Consider the following 23976-nt stretch of genomic DNA (forward strand, 5'->3'; position numbering starts at 1 on the left):
CTGCACCCCAAACCGTGGCCCCACCCCAGAGCCTATGCCCCCAGGCGGAGCCCTCACCCCAACCCCTTGCCCCAGCCCGCATCCCTCTCCTGCACCCCAAACCTTCATCTCCGGCCCCACCCCAGAGCCCGCAGCCGGAGCCCTCACTTTCCCCTGCACCCCAACCTCCTGCCCCATCCTGGAGCCTGCACGCCCAGCCCAGAGCCCATACCCCCTCCCACATCCCAACCCTGTGCCCCAGCCTGGAGCCCTCTCCTGCAGTCCAATCCTCCAAGCCCAAGCCGCTCATCACCAGCTCCACCCCAGAGCCTGTACCCCCAGCTGTAGCCCTCACCCCCCTCCCACACCCGAACCCCCTGCCCCAGGCTGGTGAAAGTGAGTGAGGGTGGGGGAGAGCAAGCGATGGAGGGAGGGGATGGAGCAAGTGGGGATGGGGCCTTGGAGAAGGGGCGGGGTATCGGGGAAGGGGCAGGGCAGGGTGTGGGGCAGGGGTATTCGTTTTTGTGTCATTAGAAAGTTGACAACCCTAGGCAGGGTGCAGACCCCCACCTTGGCTGCTGTTTGGAGGATCACTGAGCTGGAACCCAGAGTAGAGGCCGGGCCCGGGTTCCCAGCCATCTGCTGAGAGAGCAGCACCTGGGGCAGCGCTTGGGACGGGAGGACTGCCAGCCTTCGATACACAGTGACCTGGCCGGAGGGCCGCGTCACAAAGAGGTGCTGCAGTTCCTGGAATGAGAGGGGCCACAGAGGGAGGAAGAGCTGGAGCACAACCGCTGGAAGGGGCGTTGGCCGTGCAGAAGCATAGAATAGAATCATAGAAGGTTAGGGTTGGAAGAGATCTCAGGAGGTCATCTAGTCCAACCCCCTGCTCAAAGCAGGACCAACACCAACTAAATCATCCCAGCCTGGGCTTTGTCAAGCTGGGCCTTAAAAACCTCTAAGGATGGAGATTCCACCCCCTCCCTAGGTAACCCATTCCAGTGCATCATCACCCTCCTAGTGAAATAGTGTTTCCTAATATCCAACCTAGACCTCCCACACTGCAACTTGAGACCCTTGCTTCTTGTTCTGTCATCTGCCACCACTGAGAACAGCCGAGCTCCATCCTCTTTGGAACCCCCTTCAGGTGGTTGAAGGCTGCTATCAAATCCTCCCTCACTCTTCTCTTCTGCAGACTAAATAACCCCAGTCCCCTCAGCCTGTCCTCATAAGTCATGTGCTCCAGCCCCCTAAACATTTTCGTTGTCCTCTGCTGGACTCTCTCCAATTTGTCCACATCGTTTCTGTAGTGGGGGGCCCAAAACTGGACACAGTACTCCAGATGAGGCCTTACCAATCTCGAATAGAGGGGAACGATCACGTCCCTCGATCTGCTGGCAATGCCCCTACATATACATCCCAAAATGCCATTGGCCTTCTTGGCAACAAGGGCACACTGTTGACTCATATCCAGCTTCTCGTCCACTGTAACCCCTAGGTCCTTTTCTGAAGAACTGGTGCTTAGCCAGTCGGTCCCTAGTCTGTAGCGGTGCATGGGATTCTTCCTTGCTAAGTGCAGGACTCTGCACTTGTCCTTGTTGAACCTCATCAGATTTCTTTTGGCCCAATCCTCCAATTTATCTAGGTCACTCTGGACCCTATCCAGAGCTAAGCCCCAGAACGGCCAGGAGGAGGCGCTGTCCTGCAGTGAGTAGAGCACCCAGTCACATAGCCACACAATAGGTGCAGCACACGCAGTCGCAGAAAGACGCCCCCACCGCCCTGCTGAAGCCCTGCCCTGCTGCGTGGCCCATTCAGGCCCCTCTGCTGAGGCTGCTGCTTTGCGTGGGACACCCGGCCACTGGAAGCAGGCTCCTGCTTGTTTCACACAGGCCACCAACCATCAGAATGGTGACAGTGGGTGGCCAGGCCAATCCTGGATCTGAGCCAGCGCTCAGAGGGGAAAGGTCGCACAGCCCCGTTTCGGGCTCCCTAGCCACACAGAAAGCGCCATCTGAAGTGTGACCCTCCATAGAGACCCATGACGAGGTGAGCCAGACCCAGGTCTGTGGCCCCTCGCAGGGCTCCCGCCTCTGATCACAGAGGGTTGGTGTAATGGAGTCGGCGTTCCTCCCGCCCAGCCCCAGCCCTGTGGAGCCGTAGGGCTCTGCTCCCTCCTACCCCGCGGGCATGCAGTGGGCAGCACAGAACCTCAGGAGCCGGGTTAGTGGCATGTGGCACAGCCCAGGAGATTTGACTCTGCGGATGCTGCTGACATGCCCCACATTACCAAACAGCTGGGCCTTGCTTCTCTCTACGCCCTGTGTCTCCTTGCACGGCTTCCCGTCACCTCAAGTGATCTGCCCGCAAGAGGCAGCAGCCGCTTCCCTGACTCTCTTATTTCCCAGCCCTGCTGGAGCTGCTGTCTTTCGCTCTCTTCCTCCCTCTCTCGTGTGGCTGTTCAAACCCATGGATGGCAGCGAGGCTCTGGCCTTCCCCGGCTTTAGCCTGCCGGCTGCCTGGAGGCCTGATGCTGAGAGTGCGAGCGTGTCCCGCTTCACTGGCACTGCGGGCGCTCTGCTCCAGGCAGGATTAAGCCGTGGATTAGTAGCCGAGGATAGGGTGGTGGTTCTCCACCTCTGGCAACCTAGAACCCAAACCATCTGTGCTGGCTTGCCGAGGCCCAGCCGAATCCAGCAGTCCTTTGGGGACGCAAAGGATCAAGGGATGGGGGGTATGGGGAGAGCTGATGTTTGCCTTTGGAGGGCTCAGTGCTGGCTGGGGCCTGCTGTGGGGGTGCCAGACGGGAGGTGCTGGGCACGTGGACCAGGTGCTGCTACTACCGAATTAACACACACCCCTGCCTTTGGCACGGGCAGGGCATGGAGATCCTGGTGAGGGGGTAGAGGCTTGTAGTTTGGAGCAGAAGAACCAAGGTCCAAGGTTTGGCTTCCCAGCTGTGTGTGGTCTGTGTTGTGCCAGAGCTCAGACTGGATGATCATCACGGTCCCATAATAATCTGTCACTGGTCTCTATCGGTCAGTAGCTGATTGTCCTTATGAGCTTTTTGCCTCCTGGGGCCTGCCTGTGGGATCCAGCCTCCTTCTGGGACCTCCTCCGCCCAGGCACTGAAATGCTGTGAGGAGACCAGCTCTCAAATCAGTCCACCCCAGAAATGTCTCCCTCAGACAGTGAAACCCCTGAGAAAAGCATAAACCCCAGTGCTCCAAACTGCCCACTCCTCCCTCTGCTGTCAGCTGCCCAGCGCCCAGTTCCCTCTTTGGCAGCTCAGAGCCCCGCTCTCCACTGCTCGGCTTGTTCACAGCAGATGGTCCCAGCCTGCTTTCCAGACGTTCGGTATCCAGGCCATCTGGAGCTGTGCAGGCAGGCGGCAGCTTTAGGTGGAATCAGATTTGTCTACAGACACACTAGCCTACTGCACTGTTATGGATTAGATCGGTTAACTCCTCTCGGCGGCATGAGCCTGGCTCTCTCTGAGCCTGCCGTAGCTCAGAATGCCCTGCAGGATGCCAGCTGCTGCCTGCTGCTCCCCGCAGACTGGCTGCCAGGGCACAGTCGGAAACCCAGGGCGCGCAGCATGGGAACATAGGCAGAGTCTAGGCGTGGAACCCAGCACCAGGTCCGAGCGAGTGACCCGCATGGCAGTGTGAGAGCAGAGAGACAGAAGGAGGAGTGTCAGGACAAGGGTGAGGAGAGCGAGGAGCAAGTGACCAAGGGTGGGGGGCCAAGGGATGGAGAAGAGACACCAGACGGACATCAGAACCAACAGGGCAGATTCGGGTACCATGGGAAGGGCTGGCCCCAGCTCAGACCTGCCACTCAGCAGCAGTGGGGGAGTGGGGGAGCTTTGCCTGACAGCCCATCAATCATTCCCCCACCACCTCTCAGAGAGGCAGTGGGCTGCCCTTAACTAGCACCCTGCCATGGAGCCCCTGGCACAGCCCCGGGGAGAGGCAACAAGGGAAGGTGGCAGGGGCCGAGCTGCTCTGGAGAGGGAGCAGAGATGGAGAGTGAAGTCATGGGGGGCTGGGCTGGGTGGGAAGGTCCCAGTGACAGGGATGAAGGGCACAGAAGGTTGAGGAGGAAGGGGGCCTGTGCCCTGCGGAGCTGGCCCTGGAGGGGGTGGGGTAGTGATACCCTTGTGTGAACAGGGCAACTGGCTGGGCATGGGGGCCGATGAGGACGAGCGTGTCATGCCTGCATGGGGCAGCCCATGAGGGGCAGGGTTCACACGGTGCCGCCTCACAGCCCCCTGAGCCAAGGGCTGAGAAGGGAGCCCGGTCACTGAGGATAGGCTCTCCATTTTCACAGGAACGGGGACTCCGACTCCACTTCCTCCCCCCTCTTCCCCCTGCAGCATCTGTCGGGGAGGGGGGAGGGAACCTCGCTGCAGACCCCGACCCGCCTCCCTGCCAGCCTGGGTGGGGAGGGGTTGGGATGGCAGGGGCCAGAGCAACATATTCAGCTGCCTTCAGAGGCTCAGCTGTGACAGCCGTTGCTGCATTCCTGCAGCCTTTGGAAGCTCTGAGAAAGAAGCTAGTTATGGGGTTAGCTATGGCTCAACCTCTCCTAAATGCACGTTACCGGTTCTTGGATGGTTGCGCATGGGGGTTATTGACCCCAAACTCCATTCCAACCCTGATCTTAATTCCCAGAGCTCCAGGGAAAGTGGGGACCAGGAGCCATGGTTGTGATTCCCAGCTGGAATGGTGGGGGTGATGGGGCCTAGCTGGGGATGGCCACATTACTCATGATGACTGAGCTGGATGTTGCCTGGGTTCTAAGCCCTGAATGGAAAAGAGGGGCTGCCACTTGTGTTTACCCCCCAGAGGAGCTGTCCTGGTGAGTTCTCAGCCCAGCCAGAAGGCAGGTGGGAAGGGCAGTCTCTGCACATCAGCAACCCTGACTGAACCCAGGCTTTTATTCCTTGCCTCAGTTTGTCTGCTTTGCTAGGTGCCTGGAATGCTGTCACTGTGCCTGCAGCTCCCCTCCGCTTCCAGCCCTCCCTGCCCACCATTAAGGCAACTGTCGCTCAGCTGGTTCTGTGCTGGGCCCAGCAGCAGGCCCGGCAGGCAGCAGGCCCGGGTTGGGGGAGAGACGTGGCTGTAGTCACAGTTTGGAGCAGAGCTCTGGCCAGCTGTGGGGCAGAGGCTGAGCACATCGGTCCATGTGGCATCTACAGTGCAGCTCAGAAGCTCAAACGCATCCTGTACAAACAGGCCCATTCCTCGCCAGGCTGCTGAATGCTGGGGATGGTCAGGGTTCACCATGCAAAGCGTCTGCGGGCTGGCTGGCACCCAGAGGGCACAGACCCACCTTATGCAGCTGCGTTCGGGTGCTCTCTGGAGGATTTGCACACACGCAGAGGCCCCGTCACTTGTGTGTCCCCCTTCCCCCCCCCCCCCCCCAATGACTTGCACATGGAGCTCCACCAAAGTTTGGGACGTTTGCCCCGGTGCCATTATTGGAACATGGAGTCTGAGCATTGAGTCTGTAATTCCCAGTGCCCATCACCCTGTTGTCGCACCACAAACTGCAGGTCAGAGCACCCTGTGCTTTCAGCAGGGTGCTCGAAGGCCAGTGTCCATTCCGTCCCTTTCCACTGACACACTGGCGCAGGCCTGATCCTGCCCAGTAGGGGACAGCGGTCCAAATACTTGCTGGCTTGTCACCCTGTACACATGGGATCCCAGTTTTCCAGGGCCTGGTGTGTGGGGAGAGCTTGGACGGAGCTGGGGGCCCAAGCTGGGAGGCCAAGCTCAGCATGCTCTGTGCTGGGAGGGAGAAGAGCTGCTTAAGCTGAAGGACAGTGTTGGCACCAGAAAAACCAGGATAAACTGGCCAGGAATAAATGTAGACTGGAAAATAGGTTTCTCACCGTCAGAGGAGTGAGGTGCTGGAGCAGCATCCCAAACAGAGTAGTGGGGCTAAGAGTCCAACTACTATAAAGATGGAACTTGATAAACATATGAAGGGGATGAACTGATGGGTTGCCTGTGACAGCAGGGGACTGGACTTCATGACCCAGGAGCTCCCTGACAGTCCTAAGTCCCTATACAATTCAAGTCCTAATTTCCTTTTCCTAGCACAGGGTCCTTTCTGTTGCTAGGGATCAGAAAGCACCTCTCACTCTTGGGCTATGATCCTTTAGGCTAAATGCAGCAGCTGTATCTACACTTGTTACTCATGTTTTCGTGCAATTTTTGCTGGAATGGGTTAAACAGCGCGACCCTGAAACCACGTCTGGGAAACCTAACTGGGGCTGGATGAATGGGAGGCTCTTGTGTACTAAAGCAAAACATACCAAGAAATAATCATAATGAAAAATAATTGTACCACGTTCATTCTTGATTTGTGAGTGTATTGGACTCCAACAAAACAGAAAGTGAAATCTGTACCAGAGATGAACAAATGTTGGGTTATCCCAGTGTTGGCAAGGTAGGAGCAGGGCTTGTCCTTGGAAAAGCAAAGTCCAGCTAACTGGAGCAGGAATCTCCAATATGCCTTGGATGCCCATTTCAGTAAAGAAATATATTTAAAAAGTCTTAGGGGAGGCATGTCTCCCCAGCCCCACAGTGCCTGTGCCTAGATGTCTGGGGGTTTGTAACAGTGTTTGCATTTTTCACTGTCTGGTTTTAATGCCAAATGGATGTAGCTGGATTAATGTGAGATCTGGTCTCCTCGGGGTATTTCGGTTCCTCAGGGGTGGAAAATATGATAAACCCTTTTCCCCCCTTCCCTGGTTCATGTTCTTCCCCTCACCCCTGTAGTCTGTGTGCTCCTGCCTGGGACCCCCACCGCTCAGTCCCCCGGCCACTCCATCAAACAGAAAGCCAGCCAGGGAGCTAGGAAACCATTCCCTGTGCAGTCCTGCTGCTGCGTGGCACAATGGATCCCAATGCCCCATTATTAGGTCACTGGGAGAGCGGCACAGGGCTCTACCGACGGCATCTGCAGAGTCTGGGCTGGCTCAGAAATAAGGAGCACAAGCGAAAAGACTCGCAGAGCAGGAGGGGAGATGCAGAAACAATGCTGTCTCCATACATGGGTTTATTTCTTGGCTTTGCATGTGTCTGAAATATGTAACTGCATGTAGAATGTACTTAAAACAGTGCAGATCCGGCCAGTGTGCTTGATATTTGTAACACATGCTCTGAGGCTTTGCAGGGCATGATTGTGTGGTGTGCATATCCGAGATCCTGCAGCACTGTCTGTAAAGGAGGGACTTGCCCAAGCATGCTTGACCAATACCCTTATTCCCCCAGTGTTGTGCACTGTTCTGCCTGGGTGGCTGCTGTCCTCCTCCCCAGAGGTGACTGCATTTCAGTGGTGCTGTATGCACATTCAAAAGCACTTTGCGCTGAAAGATGCTATGGAAATTAAGGGCCTGATCTAATTTCCATGGAAATCAAGGGGGGATGCCTCATCCCCTACGATTGATGCAGGAGTTTGTTACTTTTGTGCTTTGTAACTCTCATGAGGCTCAGGTGCACTCGTTGTTGCTGTGTCCGCCCGGGGGCATCTTCACTCTGCCACAACCAGACCTCAGAGTCTTTGAGCTCTGTGCCATCAGGCACTGAAGTTGGCAGCGCACAGGAGCCCCCACAGCAGCTGGGACTCCATTCCAAATCACAGGCTTTTGTCATCCGCTGCAGGGAAATGGAGCCATGCAATCCTCACCATCCTGCCCTGGTGGTGGCCCTGTGTCTACTAGATTCAGTGCAAGTCGCTGGTGTGCCGCAGGGTATTGGATTGACAGCACACAGCTGTGCTGGGGAAGTTGTCGGGAAAGCTGGACTTGTTGGTAGCTGGAGCATTTGGTATCCGGAAGGGGTCAGCAGTCAGTTTGAGCTTTTGGTACCAAGAAGATGCTGGAAGCTTTTGGTCCCTGGGGGAATGTGATGGATCTCTGTCCTTCCCAAAAAGGCTCAGAGCCTGAAATTCCTAGCCCACTGCCTCAGCAATCCTGGACAACAACCAGCCCCCCACTCAGTGCACCAGCTGGATATGTTTGCTAACTAATCGGGGGTGAAATAATGAACTATTTTGGCATGCTATGATCATCATTAGGTTTCAGAGACAACATCCATTAAGCTAATGGGAGCAGTTCATCTCTCTCTCTATGAGCTCTTGTTTCTGGCTGTATGTAGACTCAGGAAGACAACTTTGCATTGGTTACATTTGATTCAGGCTGTCAGGATTTGCTCAGCAACCGTTAGGGCTGCAACCTCTTTTTAGACCGAGTGGAGATTCTGGGTGTGAATTCTGTGGCAGCAGGTGAATGTGTGCAGCACTGCTTCCGTAGCACTAGCTGTGCATGGGGCTGTATATGAGGGGACCTGATACAGTGCTGTGCATGGTGCTGCAAAGAGAGGGGACCTGACATGGGCCCTGAGCCCGCAAACAGCCACGTGTGCCCAGTTTCACACATGTGACTAGGTCCCACTGAGACTGCTTCTATGAGGCAGGTTGCACAGGTGTTTGCTTAGTACCCCACCTGACCTCATTTAAGTCAATGACTCAGCTCTCATCAACTTCAGCATGCTACTGGCTGGGTTATCACCCATCCATAGCGCCTTCAGGTCCATCTCTCTGACCTAGACTCACCTTTTCTATCCATTGGCAGTACGGTGTGTCATGGAGTCACCGGGTGATGCTCTGGAACTGCTCCCTACGGAGCCAGGCAGGACTCTGGGGGAGCCTCCTCTCTCTGAGCAGACTGTCGCCAGGGCAAGAAGCTTCCACAGCTTCGACCTTCCTGGGTCTGACCTTGGAGCCTTCAGTATCCCCTTCAACACTGTGCGCTTCCCGGGCGGGGCTCCTGGGAAAGCCAGAGGGCCCTGCACCTCAACTCCACAGTCAGACGGACTCTCAGCCAGCCGGTAAAACAGAAGGTTTATTAGTTGACAGGAACACAGCGTAGAACAGAGCTTGCTATTACAGACATCAGTGACTTTCAGCCAAGTCCATCTTGGGAGTCCTGGGCCAGACATCTTAGACTCTCCCTCTTCCAGTCCCCCCACACAGACTGCCTGCTTTGTCACATCTCTCCCCCCTCCGAGACTGAACTGAGCGGGGCCACTTTAGCCAGTGGCCTTGGGAAGTTCCGGCCCCCCTCTCCGGGACAAAGCATCAGCTCTCACATTGACACTCCCCTTAACATGGACCACCTCCAGGTCATAATCCTGAAGCTGGAGACTCCACCTCAGGAGCTTGGCGTTGGCCCCTTTCATCTGGTGTGGCCACGTCAGGGGCGAAGGGTCGGTGTACACACTGAAGCGCCGCCCAAGTAGATACAGCTGCAGCTTTTAAGGGCCCACACCATGGCCAGGCATTCCTTCTCTACGGCCGCGTAGCCCTGCTCCCAGGGCAGCAGCTTCCTGCTCAGGTACATGATGGGGTTTCTCTCCCCCTTTCCGGCAACCTGCATTAGCACCGCATCCAGCTCTGTGTCTGAGGTGTTGGTGAACGCCATAAAGGGCTTGTCGAAGTCTGGGTTTGCCATCACCGGGCCCTTGACCAGAGCCTTCTTCAGGGCACAGAGAGCTCTCTGGAACTGCTCAGTACAGACCACCTTATCTGACTTACCCGCCCCATCACTGAGCTACGTAAGAAGGGTATGAAGCTAAAGTGGGGCACGAACCTCCGGTAGCAGCCGGCGATCCCAGTGAAAGCCTGGACCTGCTTCTTAGTCTGGGGAGGGGGCCAATCTCTGATCACCTCCACCTTGCCTGGCTCAGGCTTAAGGCAGCCGCTCCCCACCTTGTGGCCCAGGTATGACACCTCTGACATCCCAACTTTGTACTTCCCTACTTTTATAGTCAGACTTGCATCCCAGAGCCGGTCCAGCACTTGTTTAACCTGGGACACATCGTCCTCCCAGGTTTGGCTAAAAACACAGATATAATCAATATACGCCAGGGCAAAATTCTTCATCCCCTTGAGTAACTAGTCCACCAGGCTCTGGAAGGTGGCAGGTGCCCCCTTCAGGCCAAAAGGTAAGACCAGGAACTCATCTAACCCCAGAGGGGTGATAAAAGCAGATTTCAGCCTGGCATTTGGATCCAAAGGTACTTGCCAGTAGCCCTTGGTGAAATCCATAGTAGTGAGATAATGAGCCCTCCCAGCTTGTCTAGGAGCTCGTCAGGACTAGGCATGGGGTAAGCATCAAACTTGGTGATGGCATTAAGCCTTCGGTAATCCACACAAAACCAGATTGACCCATCCTTCTTGGGGACCAACGCCATAAGAGGGCCCAAGGGCTGTAGGACGGCTGAATCACCCCTTAAGCCAGCATGTCCTTGACCTCTCTCTTCAGGTTCTGGGCTGTTTTCTCAGTGACCTGGAACAGGGAGCATCTTACAGGGGGGTTGGCTCCTGTCTGCACCTGGTGGACAGCCAGGTTAGTGAGCCCAGGCTGGTTGGAGAACTGCTGCTGGTGGGAACCCAGCACCTCTGGGATCTCTGCTTGCTGGGCAGGGGTTAGCTGGTCAGAGAGGGGAACTGATTCATAGGCGCTGACTCCGTGGGTGCTCCGGGGCTGGAGCACCCATGGGGAAAAATTAGTGGGTGCTCTGCACCCACCGGCATCCAGGCTCCCCCCTGTTTTTCCCCCAGCACTGAGCACGTCGTGTCCCTGCTCCTCCCCTCCCAGTGCTTCCCGCCCCCCCTCCACCACCACCCCGTTGCCTAACAGCTGTTTGGTGGCACTTAGGACTTTCCGGGAGGGAGTGGGAGGAGTGGGGACACAGCACGCTCAGAGGAGAAGGTGGAGAAGAGGCGGGGGAGGGGTGGGGACTTGGGGGAAGAGGTTGGAATGGGGTGGGGGTGAGGCGGGGGGGGTGTCAAGCACCCACCGGGCAGAGGGGAAGTCCATGCCTATGAACTGATTCCAGTGAAGGGCCGACCACGTCTCAAGGAATAGATCCACCAAGGGATCATCTCCCTGCTCCTCCCGCTGGCCACACACGGCCAGTACCAAATTCTTCCTGTCAAAGTGCGGCTTCATCGTGTTGACATGGTTCACCCAGGCTGTGCACCTGCTTAGAGAGTTCCACTACATAGTTCACTTCATTCAGCTGCTTGATGACCTTAAAGGGCCCGTCCCAGGCAGCCTGTAGTTTGTTCTTTCTCACGGGAATGAGAACCATCACCTGGTCCCCGGTGGCATAGGAGCAGGCCCGTGCTGAGAGCCGTACCAGACCTTCTGCTTCCCTTGGGCCCTGGCTAGATTCTCCCTGGCCAAGTCCATGAGCTCAGTGAGCTTTTCCCGGAAAGTCAGTACATACTGCACCACTGATTCTCCGTCGGGGGAGGCCTTCCCCTCCCATTCGTCTCTCATCCAGTCCAAGGGTCCCTTCACTCTCCTCCCACACAGCAACTGCAAAGGAGAGAACCCGGTTGATTCTTGGGGCATGTCGGAGAAAAACACAGTTCTCACTCTCAGGTTGGGTGCAGCAAATACGATAAACTTTATTATCTCAAGCAATTGCACAGAGGGAGAGAGTGCACTAGGACACAGGGTTTCCCCCACCTAGGCCAATCTCTCCAAGATAAACAATTAGAGCAAATATTTCTACCTTTATTACAGACAATAATAAGCAACAGCTGCATATTGGTTATACATATTCCTTCATGATCTCTTATTTTTCTTATAATTTCTCTTGTCCTCGGCATTCTCTTCTTATCTCATACAAGGCCACACCAGCCTCTTTCACAGTTGTTTCCCACTCACTTCGCACTATCCCCACTTCTACAAATCTCGCGTCATTAAAGCTAGAGTTAGCCCAACTCCTGCTCAATATAGAGGCCTGCATCCAAATTCCCTTTATCTACTTCCACAGGCACTTCCCAGTATGTGAACAACAGGTGGGGTAAATACCTGAGGGTGCTGGTCCATAAATGTTTTCAGCATCATCTTTAGGGTCCCATTGAACCTCTCCACCAGCCTGCTGGACTGAGGGTGATATGCTGAGGCCCAGATGTGTCGGACCTCACACTTCTCCCACAAGCACTGGAGCAGAGTTAACATGAAATTGGAGCCGTGTTCTGTAAGGACCTCCTTGGGGAACCCCACTGTGCTGAAAATGGTCAGCAGCATGTCTGCCACAGTGTCTGCCTCGATAGAGGACAAGGCCATTGCCTCAGGATAGCAAGTAGCGAAATCTACCACCACCAGAATGTATTTTTTCCCTGTCCGAGTTGCCTTGCTGAGGGGTCCCACTATGTCCACAGCCCCCTTCTGGAAAGGCTCTTCTATGATGGGCAGGGGCCTCCAAGCTGCTTTCCCCTTGTCCAGGTCCTTCCCCACCCTCTGGCAGGGGTTACAGGCAGAGTGTCCTTCACTGGCCCTGGCTACAGGTGATGACTAGGGTGCTCTGGGGGTCACCAGACCAATACAGCATGTCACCCCCCATCAGCACCTCGGTTGGCAACTGATGGTGCACCCCCATGTCTTTGGGCCCCTCCTTGGCCACCCATTTCAGATGTACCCTCGCCATGGGTACCTTAAATGGGGGCCCGCACACACCAGTCAGGGTCAGGTAGTGATGAGCACTACCCGGTCTGGGGCCACCACCTTGGGCCGGGCCAGCATCACATCAGCGCCCGTGTCCCAGTACCCAGTGACCTGCTTCCCATCCACTTCCAGGGGAATGAGGCACTCGCTCCTCAGGGGCTGCCCCACACCCACCCTGTAGACTGAGAAGTTTGAATCCAGAGTATCAAGCCCCCCCAGGAGCTGGCCTGGGAGACTCCTCCCTCTTGAGCCATTGCTAAACTGCCAGCCCCTTCTGCCTGGGGAGCTCCCACCCAGTTAACCCTTTGAGGGCTTGGATTGCTCATCCTGTCCCTGAGCTTTTGCACTGGGCCCATCTGTGGCCCCTCTGCCCGCAGTAATTACACCTCAGGTCCCTTTGGTCCCCTGGGACCGGTTGGTCAGCTCGGGTATTGGCTGTGCCTCTCAGAAGGGATTTATCCAAGACTCCCTTCTGGAAATCCCCTGGGTGACCCCCCTTCTGCACTGATGTGGGCCTGTCCACCTGGGATTCCGTTCCATATCCTGACCTGCTGTCTACAAACTCGTCAGCCAGAAGCCCCACGTGGTGCAGGTCCTTCAGCCTCTTGTCCACCAGCCACATCATCAGTTCAATCACGTCCTCCTTGGTCTGGGCCCTGGCCCCATTCACCTACTTGCGTGTGTATTCCCCCATCAGTGTGACCAGTTCCAGATAGGTCATCCCCTGGGTCTTCTGCATACTCCGGAACGTTTTCCTGTACGCCTCGGGGTCAGCTCAAACTTGCGCAGCAGGGCTTGTTTGAACAGTTCATAGTCCCTGGCTTCCACCCCATCCATCTGGCTGAACATCTCTATGGCTTTGGGACCCAGTAAGGGGGTGAGATGCCGAAGCCTGTCTGCAGGGTCAACCTGGTGCACATTGCAGGCCTTCTCAAAGGCAGTGAGGAAGGCATCTATCATCCCCTTCCTTAAACTGAGGCAGTACTTTGGTATCGGAGTTCCCTGTGGGCTTAGCCACCCTGGGACCATCCCCACTCAGCACGGTAGGGGTCTCTCTGCTTCTCAGCTCCGCCATCACCAGTTCATGCTGCCTCTGTCTCTCACGGTCCTCCTGCTCCTTCTGTTTCAGTTCCATTTCCAACTCCAACCGTCTCAGCTCCACCAACGGGGAACTCGGCCGTGAAGATCCACTGCTGGTCGGGAAGGTGGATCATGGGGCTGCCTAGCTGCTTTTAGCCCCTCCCGCATCACCAGTTGGGTGGGTGGCTGGGGTGACCCCTGGGGCTTCCTGACTCTCCCAGCCTCTCTCGCGGCCCCAGCTGGGTCAGGAACCAGCTCCTTAGAGCGATCATTCTCTTCCAACCAAACAATCAGCTGTGCCTTGGTGAATCTTCCAATGTGCAGCCCTCTCTCTCTGCACAGGTCTACAATGTCCTCCTTAAGGAGATGGTTATAGGCCATCCTCACGCTGTTCACAAGTGGTCACGGACTCACAGGCCTGTGCTCTCTCAGCTCCCTCTCAGCTCCCTTCAGTGCCACAGCCCTTCTTGGGGGTCCCACCCTCTCTCGGGATTAAACCATAGGCTCCTCCACCTCGTGGAACCGCACCTCTCGGAGCCTTCAGCTAATCCCCTGCTCTTCCCCCGTTGTTCTGCTGCTCCCCAGTCACTTACTGCAGGCTGCGCTGTCCACGGGGTGCAGTTGATCCCACCAGTTGTCACAGAGTCACCGGGGTGCTGCTCTGGAACTGCTCCATACGAAGCCAGTCAGGACTCTGGGGGAGCCTCCTCTCTCTGAGCAGACTGTCGCCAGGGCAAGAAGCTTCCACAGCTTCCACCTTCCTAGGTCTGACCTCGGAGCATTCAACATCCCCTTCCACGCCATGTGCTTCCCGCAGCAAGTCCGCCTGGGCGGGGCTCCTGGGGAAGCCAGAGGGCCCTGCACCCCAACTCCGCAGTCAGACGCGACTCTCAGCCAGCCGGTAAAACAGAAGGTTTATTAGTCAACAGGAACACAGTGAGGAACAGAGCTTGCTATTACAGACATCAGTGACTTTCAGCCAAGGCCATGTTGGGCGTCCTGGACCAGACATCCTGGACTCCCCCTCTTCCAGTCCCCCCATGCACACTGCCTGCTTTGTCACACGGTGAAATCCCCAACTACGTGGGGGAGAGAGAGGCTGCACAAAGGAGATCGTGTAGAACCAATTGTAAAAGGAGCCCGTGTCCTGGCTGAAACCCAGGGAACCGAGATGCACCAGATCTCCATCCCAGGAAGGGCACCATGCTTCAGGACAGCATCGCTGCCTGCTGTGGTGTCTCTAGGACTGGGGACCGGGGACCTCTCCAACATCCACAGAGAAGCCAACTCTGGGGGGATCTGATCTATTGATGGGCATTTCTGGGGCACCTGTCACTGTCGAATCAGTAGAGATACCATGGCTTAAGATGGCAACTCGCCTGGAAACAGAGCATTTAAGCTGGTCAGCCTGGAAGGGGCTGGGTGCACGGCTGCAGGGGCTGGCTTCCTAGATGGCTAGGGGAATGTGGGAAGCAGGAGGCAGTGTTGCAAATCCCTCCGTGCTGTCAGTGCAAAGGGAGGCGAGCCTGTTTGGCGATCTGTCCGGTGCCAGCAGGACACTTCCCAGTAATAACCCCAGCACCTTTCAGCCCCGGATCTCAAAGCCCTTTCGGAACATTTGTTAACCAACAGGAGCCTGCATATGGGTTTGTGCAAATGAGCTTATGCCCTTTTGCTTGCTTCTTTATAATGAAGAAGAAAAGCCTGACCAGGCTTGGTAGGAAAATAAAACCAATCCTGCTTGTTTTTCTACCTTCAGGATCTCAGGAATTCCAGTCTGGCTTTGCTCGACCCCCCCTGAATGTCCCACAGCCTGAGCTCCCTCCAAGAGCTGTGTTTTAGCAAAGACGTCCTTCCTCCCAAGTGTGCACTAGGCATTGGAGTTAATTGTATTTTAACAAAAACAAAACTGAAAGCAAAGGCCCTGAGTATCTTCTCACTGACACCAGTTTTACCCTGTGTAACTCCACTGAATTCAATGCAGTTACTCCTGATTTACGCCAGCGTGAGTCAGAGGAGAACCAGGTCTGGAGAGTTTTAAATAGTCCGATGGAAAATAGTTTCTCCATTCAGCTTCTCACCTTCTCTCTTGGCTCTTCACAAGTTCTCATGTCACTGGGGAAGCTCCCAGCCTAGACAGACCCTGAATTTCCAAGGGTTAAAAAAACAAGCGCTTTTCTGTTGGACAAAACCCTTTCTTCAGGCCTGCTTTCTCCGCCAGAAGGAGGCAAGCCCGGTTGTTTTCTCCTGTAAGGCGCTCAGTCTCCCCGAGGTCGGTATTTAGTTGTTATACAGGTAGGGAAGCTGGCCCCCAGAGCGGTTAAAGTGACAGGGGAGGGATAGCTCAGTGGTTTGAGCACTGGCCTGCTAAACCCAGGGTTGTGAGTTCAACCCTTGAAGGGGCCATTTAGGGATCTGGGGCAAAAACTGGGGATTGGTCCTGCTTTGAGCAGGGGTTGGACTAGATACCTCCTGAGGTCCCTTCCAACCCTGAGATTCTATGATTCTATGACTAGCCTACGGTTATGCAGCGAGTCGGGAGTCCGGCCAGGATTGGACACAGGAGTTCCTACCTCCCCTAAGCCGTGCTGTGATGAATTCTCCCTTTGTAGCGTATGCGCTGTGTAGAGCAGCATCCGGCAGGGACAAAGATCCATTTGTGCCTGGCTGCCTCCTGAAGTTACAGCCCAGGCTGTCCTTTCCACCCAGCCCTCGCATATCTTGCACCAAGGCCGACCAGCTGGCATTTCCCTCGGCTTTGGGGGAACTGAGCAGGCGTATATCCACAGTCCTCACTCCTCTCTCCCTGTCGCAGCAGCTAGGGCCCCGTGGAGGAGGGAATCCCATCTCTGGCATTTATGGATGGATCTGAGAACCACATGTCCCTTATTTCAAGGCCCATCTGTGCCCCGGGTCGCTGGTTATTGTACAGAAAAGAGGGTTTCACCCTGGCTGGCTGCAAAGCCCAGCAGCCTGGCCCCCCATGCAGGGGTCTCCAGTAGGTCAGCTGGTGCCACTGATAGTGGGCTGCATCAGAAGAAACCCCCCAGATCAACCCACAGTAATGTTGCCACCCAGCCCTGCGGGTGCCCTGCCAGGGAGCAAGCTCCTCCCTCCCGCCAGCCCTGCCCTGCGAGTCAGGGAGGCCTGCAGGTGAGCTGGGCTCTGTGATTCCCAGCTTGTGCAGCAGGTCTGGCTAGCTGCCCAGGTGTGTGCCCAGAGTCTGGGCAGGTCTGGACCCGGGCTGGGGGGGGCTAGCCTGAGCTCTGCCTGTGCTCTCTCAGCTACCCTGCCAGTTTTAGCGTGCCAGCTTGAGCAGAGCTAGCGTGGGAACGTCTCAGTGAGCTGGGAATCAGCCCTCCTCTCTCAAATGGAGACGGCCCCATAGCACCAGATCCACGGGGAGGCTGCAGGTGACGAGTCTATGGCTCGCCACGTGCAAGGGGCTATGGAGCAGGCCTGGAAGCTAGTGGTCTCCTTTCTTCTCCCCTCTCCTGCCCCAATGGATTGCGGCAGGGTGTTGGGTGGGAACTAGAAGGAAGCTGAGGACTGAGAGGGAATGCAGCCCTGGGTGGCTTTCTGCTTGCAGAGAGTCCCAGCATACACAGGATCGGTGCCTAAGGGTGGGAGAGGATGGCAGGAAGGGCAGAGGAGAGAAGAGAAAGGGAGGCAAAGTAAAGAGAAAAGAGGAGAAAGGAATGAGCAGCTTTCTCGCCTCTCGTCCTCCCTGCTGACAAACCTTGGTTCACCTCCCTGCCCTCTACTCCAGGGGTTCTCAAACTGTGGGGTCGGGAGTTGATTACATGGGGGGGTCGCAAGCTGTCAGCTTTGCCTCCAGCATTTATAACGGTGTTAAATATATTAAAAAGTGTTTTTAGTTTATAAGGGGGGTCGCAGTCAGAGGCTTGCTGTGTGAAAGGGGTCACCAGGGGAAACGTTTGAGAGCCACTGCGCTACTCCAGCCACCCCCTAGCAGCCCTCCTCCCATGGGAGAAGTGTCTCCCTGTAAACAAACCCTGCTTAGTTTTAAACAGGAAGACTGTCTCCAACGCTGGACAAGATTTGCAGCAGCACAGTGCATCCCAGGGAGCTTTCCGGCTGGGCTTTGTGCGCGTGCAGTCGTCTCTCAGAGCGCCCTGTGCTGTGGACAGCATTGCAAGTCCGAGTCTCTCTCGACTCACGGATGACCTCGGGCAAGTCTTCGTCAGGCTAAACTGCAGAAAGCGGCATGCTGCAGGGGCCACAGGGACAGGGCCAGGCAAGGGAAAGTGCAGCACGGCTGCCTGCTGCATTCGCTGCCCACCGAGGTTCTCTCGCAGTGAGGAGGTGTCGTCTGTCTTGTTTCGGCATAGTTCCGCTCCTGGTCGGCAGAGCAGGCTGAGATCGGGTTGGCCAGAGCCAGCCTTGGCGGTGTTGTGTGGCCTTACAGAGCAGTTTTGTTCACTCCCCACAGCAGCACTGCCAACTTTGTCCGTTTTATCATGAGTCCTGTGAGATTTGGTGTTTTTCTGAAAGCCCCCCCGTGAGATGGGGAGAATTGGAGGGCTGGCCTCCACTGAAAAGAGACCAGGAAAATACCCCCTCCCCCCGAAGAGCAGTAGTTAAGCAGTGGTACCACTGTCTTGTTTTATGTGTAGCCATCACCTCAGCTTTCATTTCACAGAAAAAGGGAAGTTTTTCTAGTCCCGATGGTTTCAGAGAAAAGCTTGAAAACATATTTGGGGACGGGAAGGAATTTTCCCCCCGTCAGATTATCTGGGACCTTCAGGTGTTTTGCTTTCCCCTGCAGCATGAAGTGTGGGTTGTTTGCCGGGACCATCGGGTCACGGTGTATCTCAGCTGATCTATTCCCAGGCATTACAGGGACCATGGGCACTGGTGCGCCTCTCTCCCTCCTGTTCTCTGCCTGTGGCAGGCAGCAGTTTAGTCTCCTGAGAGCTGTGGTACTCGGTTTACTTTCAGTTGTCGGGTCAGTGCACGAGTGCAGGGTGCTGCTGGTGGCCTGTGAGATACAGGAGGTCAGACTGATGACCTGATGCACCCATCTAGCCTTGAAATCTATGACGGAATCCCCTAAAGTCCCCAACAGCAGAAGGCTGATAGAGAACCCAACATTGATTGTATTTTGAAATCTCATGATTTCGAGCCCGATCTTGTGATTTTGGGGGACAGACCCATGATTGTTGAGTCCTTGGGATTGGTGATTCTGATCCAAGAAAGTCACTCCTGTGTGCCCCGGACCAGCTGGAGGACAGAGAGAGTCTGCAGGATGATTCTTTGGCATCCCCCCTTCTTAACTGACTCCATTTTTGTACAAGCAGGGTGGGAGAAGGAGGCTCTCTGAGTCTTGTCTCGCCTGCTGCAGGAGAGGTGCCCGCATGGGGTGGGGAGGTCTGGGCATAGGCTCGAGACATCCCAAAAAGCTTTCCAGGGAAGAGTTGTCCCAACAGGCTGGGGCCCAGAGGGCTGTGCGTGCTGGTGGGTTTTAGCACACCTGTAGCACTTCACAAACGCCAAGGTTGAAATCAGGGCTGCACCTCCAGGAGGTGCAGCCTCAAGGCAAGTCGCATTAAGCCACCTCTGTGCCCTCTCTCTTTGGGGCTGCTCTTTGTGGCCGCTCTTTGTGGCCAGCAGCTCCTCTACAGCATGGCGGCCTGCCCCAGAGCTGCCTCGGAGAAGCTCTGCAACCTGAAGGTCTCCAGAATCCACAGAGCGATGTGTTATGGGGAGTCCTGGCTCTGCCCTCAGCAGCCCCTCTGGGATTCTTCTGCTACAACCCTCCTTCACTGTCCCTGCCCCTCTGGGAGGGAGAGATGGAGTGTTGTCCCCATTTTACAGATGGGGAAACTGAGGCACAGAGTGGCTAAGAGCAACATTTCCAGACTTGGTACATAAAGTCAAGCTCCTTGATCCATATCTGGGAACATAAATAAATACAGGTGGGCTGATGTCCAGAGCAGACGTGACCCTGCCTGGCCAACAGGGGCTTTGAGCTCGACCTTCAGTGCTAAGGCCATGAGCCTCCACTGCAGAGCAATGACAGGACAGGTGGAACTGGGAAGTGTCCTGCCCCAGGAGGCCTCTGGCAAATGTCCCTCCCTCCTGTGCCGGGATGGGGGAACTTCTGGGGTTGCTCCATCATGCCCGCAGTGAGACAGAGAGAATGCTGAGCTATCCCCTTCCCGCCTGGTGTGAACCAGGGGCCCCTCTCATCTGGTGTGGGGCAGAGGGGATTCTGGGATGGTGCCCTCCTGTCTGGTGTGGGGCAGAGGGGAGTCTGGGATAGCACCCTCCTGTCCCACGTGGGGCAGAGGGGATTCTGGGATAGCACCCTCCTGTCCCACGTGGGGCAGAGGAGATTCTGGGATAGTGCCCTCCTGTCCGGTGTGGGGCAGTGGGGATTCTGGGATGGTGCCCGCCTGTCTGTTGTGGGGCAGCGGGATTCTGGGATGGCGCCCGCCTGTCTGTTGTGGGGCAGCAGAGAAATGGGGGCTGGTGCCCTCCTGCGCCATGCAGGAGAGAGGAGTTGGGGGTTACCCATGGGAAGTTGAGTTAGGAGCAGCTGGGCAAGGTGATGCTCTTGGGCGTGGGGAGGGGGAGCCAGTGGAAATGAATTCTTTCTTGACATGGCTGTGGAGCTGAGGCTACCGATGAGCTAAGGGGAGAGCAAAGGAAATGAGTTAACCCAGCCCTGCCCCCTCAGTGCAGCCCAGGGACCCTCCCCACCCCCAGCCATGGGCCACTGTGCCCCCTTTCCTTTTGCTGCAGGTCGTTACTGCCACAGTAATGACCTGCAGCAAAAGGAAAGGGGGCACAGTGGCCCATGGCTGGGGGTGGGGAGGGTCCCTGGACAGTTTCTCACAACAGAAGGCAAACCAGCCTGGTGGGGAGGAAGGGCAGGCAGTCTGCTTCCACAGCCACTGGGGCTGTACCCCACAGAGCTGTGGAGGGCGGAAAACAATGTTTTGTCCTTTACTGTGAAGTAGTGGCTATTACCCCCTTGGCAGGGGGAGGAAATTGAGCTGAGGTGACAGAGAGAACACAGGAGTTCTGACTCCCTGTCCCCTGCTCTGACCACTAGACGAGACTCCCCTCCAGGGGTGGGAACAGACCCCAGGAGTTCTGACACCTAGTCATCTGCTCTAGCTACTAGTCCATACTTCCTTGTTAAACTGGGGTATAACCCCAGAACTGTGATTCCCGATCCTTTGCTTCGACTCCTAGGCCACACTCCCTTGCCCAGGTGGGAACAGAACCGTGGGGCCTCTGTCCTGGGTGCCTGCTCTGGCATGGGGAGGAGTGGGGGCTGTGGGTTAAATTCAAGGAGCTGCCGTTCACGGTTCCCACTGCCTATGGTGACCAGGTGTCTGGTTTTTGACTGGAACACCCAGTCGAAAAGGGACCCTGGTGGCTCCAGTCAGCACCACCGACGGGGTCGTTAAGAGTCCTGCTGGCGGTGCTGCAGGGCTAAGGCAGGCTAGTCCCTACCTGTCCTGGCACTGCGCTGTGTCACAGAGTCCCCAGGCGATGCTCTGGAACTGCTCCCTACGAAGCCAGGCAGGACTCTGGGGAAGTCTCTCTGTGAGCAGCCTGTCTGCAGGGCAAAAAGCTCACACGGCTTCCACCTTCCTGGGTCTGACCGCAGAGCATTCAGCATCCTCTGCCCCTCCGTGTGCTTATCCTACCACCTAGAGACTTAAGATATGCATAGGGGAAACTGAGGCACCCCCACAGTATTCAGAGGAAACATTAGGAACAGTTCCACTTCGTCACACGCTGCACCCCAGAAGCGAAGCAGCCAGCAGGTCCAGCTGCACCCCAAACCCCTCATCCCTGGCCCCACCCCAGAGCCCTCACCCCCTGCACTCCAAACCCCCTGCCCCAGCCCAGAGCCCCCTCCCACACCCCAACTCCCTGCCTCAACCCGCAGCCCCCTCCCATGTGTCGAATCTCTCGGCCCCAGCCTGGAGCCCCTTCCTGCACCCTAAACCCCTCATCCCGCACCCACAGCCCAGAGCCTGTACCCCCTCCCACACCCCAACCCCCTGCCTTAACCCGCAGCCCCCTCCCACATTCCAAATCCCTAGGCCCCAAACCCAGCCTAGAGCCCTCTCCTACACCCCAAACCCGTCATCCTTAGCCCCACCCCAGAGCCCACACCCCCAGCCAGAGCCTTTACCCCCTCCCTCACCCCAAGCCCCTGCCCCAACCCAGTTAAAGTGAGTGGGCGGGGGAGAGTGAGCCACCGAGGGAGGGAGAAATGTAGTGAGCAGGGGCGGGACAGGGGCAGGGACTCGGGGAAGGGGTAGGGTTAGGGTTTTTAGTTTTGTGTGATTAGAAAGTTGGCAACCTTATGCCTGCTGCTGAATTGATTGAGGATGGGGAGGAGCAGGAGGACCCATGCTGCCCACCCCACCCCACTCCTAGAGATGCCACACACAAGACATTGGCCCTTTGCAGGCCTAGGGGGACCCACGCCCTAGCTGTCCCATAGCAAGGAAAGGCCCACACTCCACACTGTCTCTCCCCCACCGATCTAAGCAGCTACCTTTCTCTCCTGTGCTTTTCTCTGCCTCTCTGAGGCCTGCCTGAACCTTTGCTAGATCTGTGTATTGCAACTCGTTGTTTAACCTCCCGCTGCAGCTGTGGGATGAGTTCTTTGTGTGACTCTCGCCTGTCCCCGCCACACACACCTCTCCCCACGGCAGAATGTCAGGGATCATAGAATATCAGGGCTGGAAGGGATCTCAGGAGGTCATCTAGTCCAACCCCCTGCTCAAAGCAGGACCAATCCCCAACTAAATCATCACAGCCAGGGCTCTAAGGAAGGAGATTCCACCACCACCCTAGGTAACCCATTCCAGTGCTTCTCCATCCTCCTAGTGAAAAAGTTTTTCCTAATATCCAACCTAAACCTCCCCCACTGAGACCATTACTCCTTGTTCTGTCATCAGCTACCACTGAGAACAGTCTAGATCCATCCTCTTTTGAACCCCCCTTCAGGTAGTTGAAAGCAGCTATCAAATCCCCCCTCACTCTTCTCTTCTGCGGACTAAACAATCCCAGTTCCCTCAGCGTCTCCTCGTGAATCATGTGTTCCAGTCTCCTAATCATTTTTGTTGCCCTCCGCTGGACTCTTCTCAATTTTTCCTCATCCTTCTTGTACTGTGAGGCCCAAAACTGGACACAGTACTCCAGATGAGGCCTCACCAATACCAAATAGAGGGGAATGATCACATCCCTCGATCTGTTGGCAATGCCCCTACTTACACAGCCCAAAATGCCGTAAGCCTTCTTGGCAACAAGGGCACACTGTTGACTCCTATCCAGCTTCTCCTCCACTGTAACCCCCAGGTCCTTTTCTGCAGAACTGCTGCCGAGCCACTCGGTCCCTAGTCTGTAGCGGTGCATGGGATTCTTCTGTCTTAAGTGCAGGACTCTGCACTTGTCCTTGTTGAACCTCATCAGATTTCTTTTGACCCAATCCTTTAATTTGTTTAGGTCCCTCTATATCCTGTCCCTACCCTTCAGCGTATCTACCTCTCCTCCCAGTTTAGTGTCATCTGCAAACTTGCTGAGGGTGCAATCCACGCCATCCTCCAGATCTTTAATGAAGATATTGAATAAAACCGGCCCCAGGACCAACCCTTGGGGCACTCTGCTTGATACCGGCTGCCAACTAGACATGGAGGATTGATTTAGTTGGGGATTTGGTCCTGCTTTGAGCAAGGGGTTGGACTAGATGACCTCCTGAGGTCCCTTCCAACCCTGTTATTCTATGGAGCCATTGATCACTACCCGTTGAGCCCGACGATCTAGCCAGCTTTCTATCCACCGTATAGTCCATTCATCCAGCCTATACTTCTTTAACTTGCTGGCAAAAATACTGTGGGATATATCTCTGGTCCTGAGCACATGTTGTGGGGACATTCCCAAGGTAAAAGGGCCAGGTTGAATGGCCCATAACCCCAGCTGGCCTTGGCTCGCAGGCAGCGGATTATTTCAGAGGCATTAACTGGGACAGGATTGGTGGCTCGGGCAATGGGAAGCAGGAGCCGGGAGTGTCTGGGGCTGGCAGAATGGTTATTTACGGAGTGCCAGGGGTGCTTTACACACAAGCCCGCAGTCTAGTTAGATGCAGGCCAGCGGGGGATGGCAAACTAAGACGGGGGGGGTTCTCCAGCTAAGGAAGGAGCATGTGCATGGTGTGCTTTGGGATGAACATGCCCTGGTGGGAGGTTTTGTTTAGAAAAGACAATGTACTACAATGGGTGACACTGCCCTGTACTGGAGACTGGTCAGCTGTGTGCCGTAGGCCTGATACTGCTCCTACCTGATGGTGCTTTTCCAGGAGCAGGAAGGGGGCTGTTTGGAGCATG

The 23976-nt window shown here is 55.9% G+C and overlaps 1 protein-coding gene and 2 long non-coding RNA genes across 24 annotated transcripts in view; 2 read left to right on the forward strand and 1 right to left on the reverse strand.

Moving 5' to 3' along the window:
• LOC122462532 lies at positions 1–18570 on the forward strand. Its single transcript, XR_006285123.1, has 3 exons — positions 1–14; positions 8880–8882; positions 17424–18570. It is a non-coding gene; the product is annotated as an uncharacterized LOC122462532 (long non-coding RNA).
• Positions 1–23976, forward strand: part of MTSS2 (MTSS I-BAR domain containing 2) — an 80218-nt gene that overhangs the window by 27907 nt on the left and 28335 nt on the right. The window lies entirely within an intron of this gene.
• The window catches only part of LOC119563673, a 27390-nt gene continuing 14278 nt past the window's right edge, over positions 10865–23976 (reverse strand). Inside the window, exon 3 of one of the 2 annotated variants that reach the window (XR_005222171.1) lies at positions 10865–11380. This is a non-coding gene — a long non-coding RNA (uncharacterized LOC119563673). Of the gene's footprint in view, positions 11381–20151; positions 20253–23976 lie in introns of those variants that run through there. The other variant, XR_005222169.2, reaches the window with a different exon arrangement.

The sequence above is a fragment of the Chelonia mydas genome, chromosome 12 (assembly GCF_015237465.2).
Source record: "Chelonia mydas isolate rCheMyd1 chromosome 12, rCheMyd1.pri.v2, whole genome shotgun sequence".
NCBI lineage: Eukaryota > Metazoa > Chordata > Testudines > Cheloniidae > Chelonia > Chelonia mydas.